At 33.7% G+C, this 11,723-nt stretch overlaps 1 long non-coding RNA gene across 1 annotated transcript; it reads right to left on the minus strand.

The window, feature by feature from the left end:
- On the minus strand, nucleotides 1–3,628 carry LOC111515732 (uncharacterized). Its single transcript, XR_002723585.2, has 2 exons — nucleotides 3,519–3,628; nucleotides 1–240 (listed from the first exon to the last, which is right to left on the minus strand). It is a non-coding gene; the product is annotated as an uncharacterized lncRNA (long non-coding RNA).
- Between the last annotated feature and the right edge of the window lie 8,095 nt (nucleotides 3,629–11,723).

Raw genomic sequence — 11,723 nt, forward strand, 5'->3', positions numbered from 1 at the left:
TATATTCTCATCATTTATTGAAATGAAGTGTCATTATATACGTAGGTATTTATTTTATTTTTTGCCAGGCATCATGGAGTTAGCTGCTCCCATGAGTCGTCCCATGGATGCTGCTGGACGTCCCATAACAGCGCCAGGACGCATAATATTTCTTCCTCCTCCTCTACCTTGCATATTGCCCATGTTGCCAATGCCTCTTTGACCAAGTATAGATGATGTTAGAAGTAAAATCAAAATCACCTGTAAAGATCCATGATTGTTTTATGTTAGTTTACTAAACATTTTCAAATTCAAACAAACTTTCAGCGAATTTTGAAAATTGATAAAGTTTAAGGAGAGTTTAGACAAATTTTCAACAGTGGTACAAATTTCTATGATATTTTTCCAGCAGACAGTGAGTTGAAATGACTGACAAATTACCTGTTTAGAATCAAAATCTGTACTACCAAGTGATTACTATATTATGAACTTGTCTTAACTCAAATATTTTGATATCAAAAAATCAAAGATAAATATTATTACATAGATATCAATCGCAATATGAAAATAAAAATGAATACATTATTTGAAAAGACAATAATTTTGGTACATCAAATCATCCATAAAGGAAAACGAAAATATTTGAAATCGTTTCTCCAGCCCTACAACTGAAGTCATCACTGCAATATTGCCAGTAATTTGAAAGAACTCGGTAAAAAAATCTTCAGGTTTTGTAATGAACCGTTTGTGATTGTAGCTTGAACATTTTAAACGAATTTTTGGGTAATATTTGATAAGTTTTCGAGCAATTGCAATAATATCGATATGTGTTTCACTTCCATTCTCCATGTCCGAATGGTTATGTTTCCAAAACACCAGAAATTTTTTTCTTTTTTAGTAAAATGTCTAAATTTAACAATATATTCTGGTAATTTGATACAATTTTTCTCCAGTTTCTTCAAACTTAGACTTTCGCCTATTCTGTTCTAAGAGTTTGAAAGTTTATTGTCGATTTTTTTTTGTGAGGGACTAACACATCGGATTTGAATCGCTGGAGATTATATCTATTTGGAAAAACGTTTTCAGGAAGTTTATTTCACATGACCGCAGTCAATGAGCAGCCATAGTCCGTCGCGTATTTCTGATATGTACCGCTCTCGGTAGAATCAAATGTGCCAAGTCACTTGAACACCTCCCGTGAAAGTATCTATAGAAGAGCGACATCCAACCTTTCTTCAATGTTCCAGACTATCAAGGTTGCACGTGATGTTCGCGTCTCCAATCAGGCGGATGACTCTTTTCTGGATGGAATCCAGCAACTTCAGGGTATGTTCGGGGGCAGAGCTCCAAGCTTTTGATTGAGTTTCTGCGTGTTTACTTCAAATGTTTATTTGAGTGCGGCCATTTGTCACCGTCAACTGGAATTTTGAATATCATTAAATATTTTTCCACTTGAATGTGAAAAATACGATAATATTTTTAAGATGCAAGCATACTGTTTGAAGCAGTTTCAGGAAATTTGAGAACGGCGCCGTGCCTTGAATGGTTTATTCTCGAATTGAAATTATTTCTTTAATGTGTGAATACAAGTACATTGAGTCGAATATGGATGAGTTGGTCATGTACGGAAGCAAAGAAGGGCTACATATTTTCATTATTTGACTTCAATCTCGAAATTCGACATACTCATATGATGGGTCGAAACAGCACAGAGGAAGAGTGAATTTACTTGTGTTCAATTCTATACGGCGGTATTGGTGAGCCTAGTTTATTTTCAATATTGGAAGATTGAGTTCTCTGTCGATCCCCAAGATGGCGTCTCCGTAAGGGGATATGTCGTCGACCCCACCCTGAATTTCGACTTCAATATCGAAATTTTGACTTTAAACTTATATATGATTCTGAACTCTAAATTTCGAGATTAAAGTCAAAATTTCGAGTTTTAAAGTCGAGATTTCCAAAAAACAAATAATAAAAATTTATAGCCCTTCTGCGCTTCCGTACTCATGAGCTTTCCATCGAAGTGTCTATATTTTATATGATAATGACAAATAGGCAACTTCATTTGCTTTTTTGGAAAAAAAACTCTATGGTTTGTTACTTTGCGATATGCAGAGTATTTTTCTGATTACATCGGTCGTTAGTTGATGAAGATCCATAGTAATTTCACAAACTACACCTGACGATTTGATTTACACAAACTTTATTTTCAAAAATATCACATGTTTCCCTATCACAGCAGGTTTTTCGTAGTCAATTACATACATACATGTTATTCACTACAAAAAAGCTACTGTGATAGCGAAATATTTTTGGAAATGAAGATCAAATCGTTAGTAAAAATGAATACAGGGTGGGGCATCAAAATTGGACCACAAATACAAATATTGTCCGCCATCTGGTTTTTTGCATCGACGAAACAATCACAATTTCCTATCCTGATACTAATGCTGATTCGAATCGCACCATAATTACAAATTTCGTCCATCATCTTGGAGCCACCATATTGGTGTTTTGCTTTGACAAACAAATCATAATGTACGACCCTGAAAACCACTACTTATCAATTTTAAATCAAATTGCACCTTATTTGCAAATCTTGTCCGCCATTGTGGGGCCGCTATTTTGTGTTTTTCCTCAGAAAAATTCCATAATGTATTGTCACCGAATCAATGTCAAATAAGCTTGCAAATGAAGTATCATAATTTGGAATACGAGACAGTTTTTTTCCCGTAAGAAGGCGCCAAAATAGAAAGTTAGTTAGCGAAAATTGACATTCCTTATGAAATTACCTTTTTGATGATGTGTCACACTTACTATTTTCCCTATTCAAATTGTTTGGGTGATAGTTACCGAGTAGTGGGGGAAGAGATATGATAGTTGAGGTTATGGTTTTTATGTCGTGACGACACGACATAAAAACCATAACTGACATGTTTGTTCACATGATATTCTGAAACTGCAACCTATCCAATAGAAAAAGCGTTTCAACAGTAACACTTTATGAATGTAATCCTCTAACCTCTAAGAACAATTCACAGTTATTTATAATGAAGTGAAAAATCTCGAAAAAATAATATTCCAGAGAAAGCACGAACAAAATTGACCATATAACTAAAATGTCCATTTTCTGCTGCTTAGTTTAATCACAGGAGAATAAATGATTGGAATCATGATACTTTCCACAACTCATAACTTTGAGATATCTCGATTTTTTCTGCTTCATATATTTTTAAAAATAGTATCATGAAATATCAGTCCAGTTGAAAATTTGAAAAGCATATTAATATTACAATTTTATCAATAAATGCTGTCAAATCACCTCAAAAAAGGCTTTCTGATTTAACAACAGACATTTTTTTCAGCAATACCGTTGACATGACCCGAAGGTCAAAGAGCTACTGAATGAAAATGAGTTAATTAATTATTTCGAACCTCAGGTCTCAAAATGATCAAAAGAGACAAGTTTGACTAGAAAATGAGTACTGAATTTTATTGAAACAATAGAAAGCATAACGAACATTAAGCCATGTTCTTACCTGTAAACCAAATAAAATAAACTTCATCTTCACATCAAATGTAACCTCAAACATGAAATAATGAAGATCGACTTATGAATACTTGCTTTACAAACGATTATATAAGTTTTTGGAATATCATTACCTATTTAAAAATAGTCATCATCAAACTAAATACACATTATTATATGTTCCAAGTCAAAAAATTATTGTTTATACGCGTGAACAATTGAATTATTTATTATAATAATGAGATTGTGTATTGAAGCTGTGGAACATTTTGAAGGCAATATCAATGACTACATTTGAGTAACTATACAAAAAATTCCACAGGAACAAATCATTTCCTACGAGAATATAAAATTGCATTGTGCTTTGAACTAAAACAAGGATTCTTCCTAATATAATTGACAATATAGACCGGTGTCACAGGCTGATACTAATGACGTATTTTCAGAACAACAGTTTGGGTTTGTTGATTGTGGTCTGCAGGGTTTAATGTCTAACGTTTCGTCTACGACATCAGAAGCGATGTAGCAACTACCAGAGCAAAGCAGATACCATTAGTACTAGTGTAATTCTCCAATTTTATTTTACAGGCGGTAGACATGTCTTCGTTTCCATTGGTTGACCTGACTTGACCTGATACAAGAGCAATTAGGGGCAAGGAGTCAGATCTTAATTATCCATTTCCTCTGCCTTCCCGTTAAAATTATTTTCAAACGCGTTAACTCGGGGTACCTTCTCTATGTCCATGTTCCGTTACTGTTGATTTGTCGGAATGCCCTAAGCGACAATTTCTCCCGTGCTCAGAGGAGCAGAAACTTACCCTTGTCGTCATTGTATTGTGACTTATCGACAGCTATAAGTGATCTGGTTAACCTCGGATACTGCTAAAGGTCCTCTGGGGCCTTAGACTTCCTCTGATGGATTTTGTTCGCCTCCATGATGGTTTTACGTTGTATTCATTTAGATTTCTCTCGATCCTGTCTGTTACATTCTTCACATAGAGCAGAAGAGCTTTTCCATTGCCAGCTTGATTCCGTCTTCGTTATACTCATTTCCTTTGAAAATATTTTCCTAATGACTCAGTTTCTCTTCAAAACTCTCACATTCACATATCATCTCTCGACTCAGTTTTCAAATATGTCTTCCTTCTGTCGTGGTTGATTGTCGAAATTTCTGTTCAGGTATCTACCTGTCTGTGTGCTTTGGTTTACTATACTCTATGACCCAATGTTCCATATTCACGTCTGCTCACTAGTACATCTAAAAAACGAGAGTTATTTGAGTTTCCCGTTTCTCAACCAAAAAATCCAATTCACAATGAAATTGGTCTCCTGCAACACTGGAAGTTCACCAGATCCCTCGTTGTTACTATCAAAAATCATGTAGATAGGCGATAGAATTTTAGGAATAGAAAAACATTTTCAACCGAAAGAAAGAAAAAATTAACATCAATAATATACTGACACCTGCACTCAATTGTTTTCGTATCAGGTCATCCAATTCAACCAATATGAACGAAGCTGCGTATATCACCAATGGAATAACACCGAAAGCCCTGTCTCGAACATGTCTGTCTCGGATACGAGACACTTATCTTCAGTTGTGAAAGTTCACCCACTATATTCAATGATGAACTCGTTCAACTATCCAAATCAATTGAAATCTCACAATAAGGAGATGTACTCATTCAAATCCCAAAATTCACGTTAATTTGTGAACCTAATCGCAAAGACATATTATAGTTGCTGTGATGTCCAGAAATCCGTGAAATGCCACCGTATGTGATTGACGTGTTCATAGTGCAACGAGAGATAGCCGCAGCACGAAATGGCTTTCAGGTGCATATTTAATTTACAGATGTCACGATCTGACGCTGAAATATTATTGGGGTCATCATAAATATGGGTTATACCTAGGTCAAATATGCATTGAAATAATGAATGTCGGCTGTCGGTTTTTTTAGGTAAATCTAAATCCGTTCTACGGATTGATTTAATGATTTTATCGTTTTGACTGTTGTGACATTGATGGAAAATGTTCGTAAAAATATTTTTTCATTTGCTTACGAGGAGAAATAATAATAAATGATGTGGAAAAGATTGTTTCATTGTGACCCAAAAGCGATCACATATCAATTATCATTAACTCAATTTGAAAATTTTTTGACAGATGAAAAATATTGAATGAATATACAACCTTCCATATATCATGTCTGCTGAACAGCAGACATGGGCTTCACACAACTTGTGATATTAAATTGATGACCAGAAATACTTGAACTACGATCAAAGTCCATCTATCAAATCTATAAAACTAGATCCTGATGCTCTGATGCCAACCCCATCTCTCATCATCATCATCATCATGTTGGCGAGGGATAAAAGCAAAGAAGTATATCCTGCTGAAATTGTTTGAAGCGAAAATTATTTGAAACTGCGCATTTTATCGGATCGGAATAGAAAATTCATCGGAGAAAATTTATTTAGCAGTTGTTACAAATTTTGTATCTGAAAATGTCCAAACATTCTAAGTGATTCAATTCCTTTTTTATACTGAATGTAAGAGAGCATATTCATGTTTGAACAGATATACTTTTACCAGAAGATAATTTGCGAGTATTCAATCGTTATTGTCCATGTTTCTTCTACCTTTGAAGTATAAAAAACAAAAATTTCCAATAAGAGTCATTTCTTAACGGTTTCTTTACAAAAATATAATTAATGAAAATTTTTGATGAAAATTTGACAAACTTAATAGTGACAAAAGTGGCGTTTCTTAAAAAAAATTGAAATTGATAATGGGTGTTGCCATCTCCAGCCCTTATGACTTCTTGGAGTCATAAGTCATATCCACGATATTCTGAATATCCATTTGGGGGATATTGTGCCACTCATCTACCACAGCTATCTTAAGTTCTCCCAGAGTCATAGGATCTGATACTCTACCTCTTATACGTCTTTTGAGGTTATCCCAAATGTGTTCTATCGGGTTGAGATCGTGAATGCGTGCCAGCCGTGGTAAAACTTGAATCCCGACCTCATTGAGGTACTCGGTGAAGGATCTTGCAGTATGGCACCGTGCATTGTAATGCATCAATCGAAAGTTGTCCCCAATGAACGGTACAAAAGGTAAGATGTGGTCTTGAAAAATCTCTTCTACGTATGTTTGAGCATTCACATTGTCTCTATCAAACAAGACAAGATCAGTACGAGCCACGTAAGAGTCACCTTCCCAAACCCCACTGCTTCTGTTATAGCGCACGGAGCAAACCTATCATTTTCTCCCGAATTCGTCTGATCGCATCCCTTACCGTAGTACGAGGTACACCAAGCCCTGGCTACATCAGTTGCGTCGAGTGGAATTTTTTACAGTCACAAACAATAAGGGAACTCAAAACAATACTTGTACCATATAGCAAAATGAAACAAGAAATGATAACGCAGTAACACAACAATGTCAAACAACGACTTAATTACAAAAACCCATCGGTGATACAAATTTAGAAAATTAAAAAATGATATGTGTTGATTTTTTTGTTAAAGCACCCACTTCACAATAAACAAAACAATTGATAAGCCATAGTTAGTATAAAACATACAGGACTGCAAATGAAATATGTGGACGATTAATTGTGCCGGTGAGTGTACTATCGATTTATTCTAGCCTATGCTGGAGTTCTCACTTTACTGTTTTCAATGAATTCTCATAAATTATGATTTGTTTCATAAGCTACATCGCAGTCTGTCCTTTTCATAAAAGAGCTTCGATACTTGGGGTTGGATAGACTTAATTCATAATCTGATTCAGCATGTTATTTAAAAAAGTGAAATCAAAAGTATCTTCACTATTACCATTGTTGACAGCAATTTGCTCCATGAAACAATTATTCCCGGTAGGAAATTATTTAATTTCGCTAATTTATGCTGATTTACATAAATATCGATAAATCATGTATGACCAGGATTATATAATATGGTCATGTTTGATAATTTCTCTATAATAGTTAGATCCAAAATAATTATTGGGTCATTCACTTCCGTTGCATTGATGCATTTAATGAAAGAGTAAATGGCATTGAAAAATTTAAAAAACTCACCCAATTGCCTATTGAACCAGTGAAACAGAGATATCATTCACCTATTTGTACCAATAGGTAAAATAATTGCCATTTAATAACTATGAAATTTAGTCTCTGTCATCCATAAAAATGTCAACTAGCAAAGGACTCGAAGATTTTTCCATTATTAGCTCCTCGATGACATTATATAATTTATAATTGAATTGGTAATAATTTTGAGGTCTCAACAATCTTAATGTAGAATTTTGGTTGATTTACTTAATATCACGATATATCACTATTCGAGAGTATTATTTCTAATAATCATGGCTAGAGATTTGTAAAAATTTCAAAATATTTATTAATTATTACTAATCGGGTAATTACATAAAAGCCAAAGAAATAGAATCAGTATAACATTATATTTAATTTTAATCCTACGGCATAAGAGAATCTACACACCAATTGCTGAAAGATTACCTATCAGATCGAAAGCAAACAGTTGATTTTGAAGGAATTAAAATCTATCTTAGGACTGTCACTTACGGTGTACCCCAGAGTTCTGTACTTGCACCCTTATTATTTTCTATACATATACAGGCCGTTTTTTCAGCTGATACCACTATTGCTATCTCGGAAACGGTAGGTCGTACAAGGACGGTTAATTGGAACAAAAGTTATCTTTTTAGGGATGCAACACAATGGTATTTTCAGATCCATGAAATCATACACGGTTCGTAAGATATTTGCAAAAAAACTGAAACTGAGAGATTTTATTTTTTTGCTCTACCGCCTCCATTTTCAATAATATCAAAAAATGACAAAGACACTTTTTGTTTTATTTTGTGTTTTTTATCATCCGGGTAAACTCATTTCTCAATGCAACGTTTCGTTCATTGAATTCCGTCACGAAAATATGTTTTTGAAATACGGACCTGTATATTGTTTTATACATTTTCGTAGTCATTATACTTAAAAATTCGTTGATATATCACAACATCTATGTTTCGCGAAGTTTCTTCCTGAAACCACATCATTACTTTCACGTATAGTCAGTGGGCATACTTGAAGACTGGCTATAAATCAAATAATCTAAAAGAACAATTCGTTCAGGCCAGTCTCAACACCCTACACAGTAGGTTAATGGACTGACACCTATCAGTCTTCAAGCCAGTCTTCGGCCAGTCTTCAAGTATGCCCACTGACTATACGTGAAAGATTTCTTTCCTTTTACGAGGAATTGGGCAAATTTGGATATGCAGTTGGTTACCTCGTTCACAGGCAGATGGAGCGACGACAAACCTGTTGTTTGTTGTAGTCTTCAGCTTAGTTCGAGGAATGATACTCTGACGGAATTCGATTTTCAATTATCGGAAATCATCGACTTCATGTTGATGATATACACTACCTTGCACTGACGAGTGGCCAAACAGCCCGAAACCGGTCTGCAAGTGTGTTCCAATAATTGAAAATCTATTGCGGCAGTTGTATCGCCAACAGCATATGCAGGAATAACTTCAGTGAAGAATCCTGCACTGACACCTGTCGGATATAATCCAACGCCCTTCGTGGTATTAGCCAGGGGAGTAGTTGTTTTCTGATAGGTGTCAGTCCATTAACCTACTGTGTAGGGTGTTGAGACTGGCCTGAACGAATTGTTCTTTTAGATGATTTCACATCATTACTATCATTTTTTATTAAGAGCTCTAATTTCCGAATGTTACTGAAATCCAGAGTCGATCCTGTCGATAATGTTGTTGTTTGAGATTATAAATATTTGTATTCACTGAAATCCAACTGAATTTCTGTCAGGGTCGTCTTGAAAAAGAGAGACCAATAATCTTTTTATCAATACCAAACCATTCATAATTTCCAAATGTCTTTTGAAAATTTGTAGCTACCCAAAAATTTCTGTTCAGAAAATAAGGATTTCAACCAGAATCATATAAGAAAATACTGTTTTAAAAAGTCATAGATGATTTTCACGAGAAACATGAAAAGCGATAATTTCTTTTTTGAAGTAAGCCATGAAATACATGAATGTGAATGTCAAGTTAATTGTGTCACATAAAATAAAAGTTATTCAAATCGTTGAACGATTTTAAGGAAAAAACATTAATTTTTCTAATGACGAAAAAGTGGATATGCTTTTTGTATATTCGAGATGTTTGAGGAATACTACCAAATCTCTGGCAATGTATCAGGCATTGTATCCTGAACGCCGACAACCTAATCATAGATATTTTCAACGAATCGAAAATACTTTACGGAGTTATGGATCTTTTGAAAAACCCTCTGAAAGAAAATGTACGGCTACTGAATGTGGTGGCGATAATGAAATCGGCGTTTTAGGTGAGTTCAAAGAAGATTCACAATAATGATAAAGTGACATAAATTTGATTTAGGATTTATGGAAAATAAAAAAAATTTATAACAAGGAAGTATCTCAGAGGGAGATTGCTCATAATTCGGCCATATCCACTACGTCTGTACGGAAAATTTTGGAGAAAAATAAATTCAAGCTTTATCGAGTCAGGAAAGTTCATCATTTGCGTTTAACGGACTTCAACAGGAGACAAGTTTTTTGTAGATGGCTCATTAGAAAATTTCGCCAAGATAATGAATTGTGTGGTGTGATGAAAGTACATTCACCAATAACGGATGATTCAACAGGAATATACATTATCATTGGCGACAAGAAAATTAATATTTACATAGAGTTACCAATTTTCAAGAGAGATATGGTGTTGAAGTATGGCTTGGTGTTCTTGATAATACAATTATTGGCCCCCACTTTTTTTGAACATCTCTGACCGGAGAAGTACACTTGGATTTCTTATCAAGGACTATAATTGAGTTATCAGAAGATTTGCCACCTATCCTCATAAGAAAATATGAGTATTTCCATCATGACAGAGCTCCACCACATCGCAGGAGAATCTGCAGAGATTTCCTCAATACAACTATGCCAAAAAGGTGGATAGGATATAATGGTCCTATTGAATGGCCACCAGTTTCACCGGACCTTTCTCTTCTAGATTTTTCGTTGTGGGGCTTCATAAAAGATCAATTATTCAGAACAAATTTTGAAAATAATAAAGAATTGAAAGATTCAATAAGGAGTGCCTACATCGCTATCACTCCAGAGATGTTAGAGAACTGCCACAAGCACACTATTTCTAAAGCAAGTATTTGTTTAAGAAATAATGGAAGACAATTCGAACATTTGATGCGATATCGCGTGAGACGGTAACTTAAAAAATGTAACGTGAGACATTCCGTTGTGGTGTTCATTTTCTATCATTTATTATTTCATTACATTTTCTTTCGCAACTGCCTTTTTTTCAATGTGATATATTAACGATACTGTTAACTATGTTTTACAACAATAGTTTGATATTTGATTTCCCATTGAATAAAAAAAGTTAAATGATAGAATGTTGATTATGTGGTTTCGGGAAGAAACGTCGAGAAATACATATGTTGTGATATGTCAACGAATTTGTAAGTATAATGACTACGAAAATGTATAAAAAAAATATACAGGTCCGTATTTAAAAAAAAGTAGTGATTTAGAATTCAATGAACGAAACGTTGCATTGAAAAATGAGTTCACCCAGATTATAAAGCACATGAAATGAATCAAAAAGTTTTTCCGTCATGTTTTGATATTATTGAAAATGGAGGCGGTAGAGCAAAAAAATAAAATCTGTTATTTTCATTTGCAAATATCTCAGAAACCGTTGATGATTTTATAGATCTGAAAATACCAGTGTATTCCATCCCTAAATTGGCAACTTTTGTTTAATTCAACCGTCCTTGTAGGATCTACCGTTTCCGAGATAGCAATGGTGGTATCAGCTAAAAAATACGGCCTGTATATATATATATATATATATATGTTATATGCCCATGGTATATATATATATATATATTTATATATATATATATATATATATATATATATATATATATATATATATATATATATATAACTATATATATATATATATATATATATATATATATATAACTATATATATATATATATATATATATATATATATATATATATATATATATATATATATATATATATATATATATATATATATATATATATATATATATATATATATATTGCGTAGTTTTCGAGTTAT

This window comes from Leptinotarsa decemlineata, unplaced genomic scaffold, assembly GCF_025532065.1.
Source record: "Leptinotarsa decemlineata unplaced genomic scaffold, Ldec_3_MD MMD2_tig00026299_RagTag_RagTag, whole genome shotgun sequence".
In the NCBI taxonomy this organism is placed as follows: domain Eukaryota; kingdom Metazoa; phylum Arthropoda; class Insecta; order Coleoptera; family Chrysomelidae; genus Leptinotarsa; species Leptinotarsa decemlineata.